General features: G+C 37.2%; 1 protein-coding gene across 5 annotated transcripts in view; it reads right to left on the minus strand.

The window, feature by feature from the left end:
- Positions 1 to 6,074, minus strand: part of fastkd1 (FAST kinase domains 1) — a 53,375-nt gene that overhangs the window by 1,432 nt on the left and 45,869 nt on the right. The window lies entirely within an intron of this gene.

The following is a 6,074-nucleotide window of genomic DNA, read 5'->3' on the forward strand; positions in this document are numbered from 1 at the left end:
GATGTAATATGGAATCTGGAATTGTATGAAGGTCATGGGAGCACTGGTTTGTGGGAACATAGGAGTAGAAGGCCATTTAACTCCTTCCACATACCCTGCCATTCTTGATCATAGTTGATCATCCAACTCAACACCATTTTCCAGTACTATCCCTGTACCTCTCATCACAAGTATGCAAAAATGTACCAAATTCTATCTTGAACATATTCAATTACTGAGCTTCCACAATTCTCCGATTAGAGAATTCCAAAGATTTACTATGAAGAGAAGAAATTCCTCTTCATGTCTGTCCTAAATGACTTGCCCTTGTTTTGAGATGGTGTCCTCTGGTTGTAGACACCATAGCCAGAGGAAAAAAAATCAGTTCTGCATCAACCCTTGAAAACAGTTTTAATGAGGTCACCTGACTTTCTTCTAAATTGTAGAGAATAAAGGCCCAGTTTCCTTAAATTCTCATGTGGAATTTCCACAATCTAATGAATTAGTCGAGTGAATCTCTGCACAATCAATCTGTGGAAAGTGTTTTCTTCCTCAGAAGAGGATCAAAAACGCTCGCAACTTTCCAGGTGTAGTTTTATCAAGGCTGAGAACAACTAGGAGCAGTTGTAGACAATTCAGCCACTCATACCCCCTCCACCTTTCAATATGATCATGGTTGATCTCATCTTGACCTCAACTCCATTTTCCTGCCCGCTCTGCATAACACTTCAACCCATTAGTAGTTAAAAATCTCTGTCTCCTCCTTAAATGTCTCTGCATCCACCACACTCCGGGGTAGTGAATTCCACAGATTCATTAGTTTTTTGGAGAAGTAATTTCTCATCTCCATTTTAAACCTGCTACTCCTTATCACCTCTAATTGTAGGCTGCTCCACAAGTGGAAACATCCACTCTGCAACTACTTTGTCAATTCCCTTTAGTATCTAATGTCCCTCAATTAAATCTCCTCTCATTCTTTTAACCCTGAAGAGTATACACTTAAACTGTTCAATTTCTTCTCATATGATAAACCCCTCAACTCTGGAATCATGAAGCTCCTCTGAACTGCTTCAATAATAACTACATCCCTCCTTCAGGAAGTGGAATAAAATGTTTGCAATGCTCCATGTATGATGCCATAATGCTTGTACAGTTGCAGCAACACTTCCCTACTTTTGTACATTATCTCTTAAACAATAAATGCTGAAATTTAATTTGGCTTCCTTATTACCTGCTATACTTGCACACTAGTTTTGTGATTCACACACAAGGACACCCAGATCCCTCTGCACTACAACATCCTTAAGTTTCTCTCCATTTAGATGATGTTATCTTTCTATTCTTCTGACCAAAATTGATAACCTCACATTTATCTATGTTGAACTCCATCAGCCAAATCATGGCTAAGTCACTTAAGTTGTATTAGTCCAATCAGACCATTATTAGACCGCTCTCTTATTACCGGAGGGGCCCTACACCTTAGGTGATGGGAGAGGTTGAGAAGGAAAGTCCAGCAATTAACCTCAGTGTGGAAATTGCATCCATCGACTATGGAGATCCACCTGTAAACATTTTATTTGTACATTACAGCTTACTTTCCCACCTATTTTAGTATCATCTGTAAATTTGGCTATATAATCTTCTATCCCTACAAAGTTATTAATATAGTTTGTAATGCAGCACCCAACCAGTTATATTTTGCAAACTAGAAAAAGCCCATTTATTCCAACTCTCGGTAAGCCAATCCTCTGATCAAGCCAACTGCCTCCTAACTCCATGTGATCTTACATTGTGTATTAATCTTTTATGTCACACCTTATCAAATACCTTATTTAAATCCAGACATATTACATCTACAGGATTCTTCTTATCCACTTTGCTAGTTACATCTTTGAAGAGTTACGCTTCACAAAACCATGCTGACTCTGATGGGTTGCATTTTGACTTTTCAAACGTTCTATGCTTACTTCCTGAAAAACAGATTCTAAAAATTTTCTATGGACATTTAGAGAGGAAAAAATTGATTAGGGATAGTCAGCATGGCTTTGCGCTAGGAAAACAAACTTGATTGAGTTTTTTGAGAAAGTTACCAAAAAGATTGAAGACGGCAGAGCAGTAGACTTGTTTACTTGGACTTCAACAAGGTTCCGCATGGTAAACTAATTAATAAAGTTAGGTCAAATAGGATTCTGGGTGAGCTTGCCAATTGCACACATAATTGGCTTAACTCCAAGAGACAGAGAATGGTGGTGAAGGATTGCTTTTTGGACTGGAGGCCTGTCACCAGTGGTGTTCCACAGGGATCGGTTCTGGGTTGTCTTTTGGTTGTCATTTATATAAAGGATTTGGATGAGAATACAGAAGGTATTGTTAGTACGTTTGCAATGACACCAAAATTGATGGCATAATAGACAGCGAAGAAGATTTTCTTAGATTACAAAGGGATCTTAATCAAATGGGTCAATGAGCTGAAAAATGGCAGAAAGAGTTCAATTTGGATAAATGCAAGACATTGCATTTTGGTACAATAAACTGGGGGGGGGGGGGGGGGGGGGCGGTTGGGTAGTGTTGTAGAACCGAGGGATTTAGGGGTTCACGTAATAATTCTTTCAAGTTTGAATCACATATAAACAGGATGGTTAAAAAGACATTTGGCACACTTGCCTTCATTGCTCAGTCCTTTGAGTACAGGAATTGGAAGTCACGTTTAAGTTGTACAGGATATTAGTGAGGCCTCTTCTGGAATACTGTGTCCAGTTCTGGTCAACCAGTTACAGGAAGGGTATTATTAAGATGGAGAGGGTTCAGAAGAGATTTACAAGGATGGTGCCAGATATGGAACATTTGCATTATAAAGAAAGGCTGAATAGGCAGAGACCTTTTTCCACTGGAACAAGGATGGTTGAGAGGTTACCTTATATAAGCTCATAAAATAATGAGGGGTATACATAGAGTTAATGGCAATTGTCTTTTCCATAGAATGGAGGATTTCAAGACTCAGGGGCACATGTTTAAGGTGAGAAGAGAGAGATTTATAAAAGACATGAGGGACAAATGTTTTACACAGAGGGTGGTTCCCGTGTAGAATGAACTTCCTGAGGAAGTGGTGGGAAGTGGTGGATGTGTATACAATTACAAGGTTTAAAAGGCATTTGGATAAGTACATGAATAGGAAAAAGGTTTTGAAGGATATGGGCCAGAAGCAGCTAGATGGGACTAGTTTAGTTTGGGATTATATTCAGTATGGACTGATTGGATTAAAGGGTCTGTTTCCATGCTGTATGACTCTATGACAAATCTTAAACTAACAGGTCTATAATTTCCTACTGTCTGCCTCCCTGCCTTTCGTGAACAAGGACATTAGGTTTACATTCTTGCAATCCACTGGAACCTTTACCCCACTGTGGAAATTTTGGAATATTATAACCAATGGATTCACTATGTCTGCTGCCACTTCCTTTTAAGATCCTAGGATGTAGGCCATTAAGTCCCATGGGCTTGTCTGTCTTCAAACTCAACAATTGTTTTAAGTTTGTTCTTTTTTATTACCTCTGCATTACCTGTTCCTATCAGGATGGTACTAGTTTCCACCACTGTGAGAAGAGGCAAAATATTGATTTAATGTCTCTTGTCGTTTCTGTGATCTCCATTATTAACTCCCAATTCTCATCCTCCAAGAGACAAAGATTTACTTTAGATATGCTCTTTCCTTTTATATACTTAAAAATGGATAGAAGATGCTTCCTTATGTTATGCATTGGTTTTCTTTCATGATTTATCTTTGCTTTTTTAATTACTTTTTTGGCCTTTGTTGATCTTACGTTTCCTAATCTTTCAGGCTGTCATGTACTTTTGCAATATCATACAATCATAAACTTTTACAGTACAGGTGGCCATTTGACCCATTATGTCAGCTCCCAGAAGAACTATCCAGTTAGTCCCTATTCTCCAACTCTATCTCCATCACCCTTTAACATTATTACTTTCAAATATATATCCAACTCTCATATGAAAACTCCTATGGAAAGCACCTCCACTACCTTCCTAGGCAACACACTCCAAGTTCTCATAACTCTCTGACTAAAGAAGTCCCTCCTCATCTCACTCCTAGCTCTCTTGCTGACACTCTTGAAATGTGAATGCTAGTTACTGACATAGCAATTAGTGGACACAGAATATCCTTCTTTATCATGTCAAAATTGTTCATAATTTTGAACACCTCAATAAGATCACCTCTTAATCTTCTCTGCTCTGAAGAAAACAAGCCCAAACTCTCTAATCTTTCCTTGTATCTAAAATTCTTTATTCCTGATAATCATTCTAACAAATTCCCTTTGAACTTTTCCAGGGCTTTAACATCCTTCTTTAAACAAGGTGCTCAGAACTTAACATAGTTTTTGCCTTTCGAATTGAAGCAAGTTATCTGCATTCCTTTATGAAAATCTTTGTGATAAAGGCCATATACCATTTGCCTTCTTAATGGCTTGCTGCACCAACCTTGAGATCTCAAACATAAACAAGAAATGACTTAAAAACTATTTTTTAAAAACGTCATCTGTCTTCATTCCTCTTTTTAATCAGTGTCTCAAGGGCACACACAATAATCAGAAGATTTCTATTTCCTGTTCTGTTTAAAAAGGTGAAATAAGCTTTTTTAAAAGGTCATGTCAACACAGAACACATTCTGGAATTGAGTATAATTTGATCATCAATTCAAGTTACCTCTTTTCTGCATTATTATACATACTACATAAATATGCATATAGAGACAATCAGTTTACAGAAAAACAATTGTAACAACTTGACATTCAACTTTTACACGAAAGCAAAATAGAAACCAAAGTTAATGTGTTTAAGAGTTTAACAATTTTATAGCAGTATTAAAGCTGTAAAACATCCCAACACAATTTACAGAGTGTAATCAAACATTAGGACAGCTAACCAAAGGTTTGGCCAGTATGGAAGACTTTACAGAGCACCTTAAGGGAGGAGACAGAGATTGACAAGTTGAAGGAGGAAGTTCTAGAGTCAAAGGCCTAGACAGCTGAAGGGATAACTGCTTGAAGGAGGAAGAGAATTCCAAAGTCATAGACAGATTTAAAATGAAAAGTTTAAAATTCAAGCTTTAATCAAACCAGGAACCTAAGGACAGGGACAATGGGCAAATAGAACATTGAGAGTTACAATACATGTAGATGAATTTTTAAATGAGCAAATGCATGAAGGGTGAAGAATGAACAGAAGTCCATCCAGTAAAGCCCTGAAACAGCCAAGATGGAGGCAACATAAAGGACAGATGAGGGAATACAAGTATTGTCGAGTCAAGATAGAATGAAGGCACACTGTCGAAAGGACTGTAATGACGGAGTAACAAAGGAGGCGGACAACCAACTCTAATACTGCATCTAAAATAATGCATGGAAAAGGCAAGGAAATCAGCTCTGGGTATATTTGGTTGAATTAACAGATGGCACAGACAAAAAGTGGCAAAATTGTCCATGAAGATCTGTCCACGGTAATTGATAAATTTTAATCTCAAACTTTAAAGCATTCAACCAGCAAAATATGTAGAGTGAGCACTAATCTGAAATAAAAAGCTTATGAAATAAATATGTAGCCGAACCCAGGCCGCCACAAAATGCAGCTGGTTGCCAAGGTTTATGCTATAAAATACCAGTTTGTAAGTAAGTCACTCAAAAATGTAAATTTGTCAATAACCTTACTTACTAAATGTTATTATTAATAATAATTCAGTCAAAAAATGTCAATAACACAATATGCTATTTTGGTTAAACCACGTAGAACTACTTTACTTCAATAGTGTTTTACAGTGAGTTAACTACCAATTCATAAAAAAGGCCATAAGTCCGATGCATGAATTTACATTAAAAAATGCCAAACCACATCAACATATACGAATGCACTCTATTAAGTTATCGCGATAGGAAAGATTATAGAATAAATTTAATATTTGTGGAAATTTGAATCTTTCTTGCTGGTTTAGCTATGGCAAACTGCAGGTGCGTAGTCACCTTCAGATCTCTGCTGCAAAGCAAAATAAAAAACCCAATACACTCAATTTCCTAGATAACAAA

The sequence above is a fragment of the Chiloscyllium punctatum genome, chromosome 10, assembly GCF_047496795.1.
Source record: "Chiloscyllium punctatum isolate Juve2018m chromosome 10, sChiPun1.3, whole genome shotgun sequence".
Lineage (NCBI taxonomy): Eukaryota > Metazoa > Chordata > Chondrichthyes > Orectolobiformes > Hemiscylliidae > Chiloscyllium > Chiloscyllium punctatum.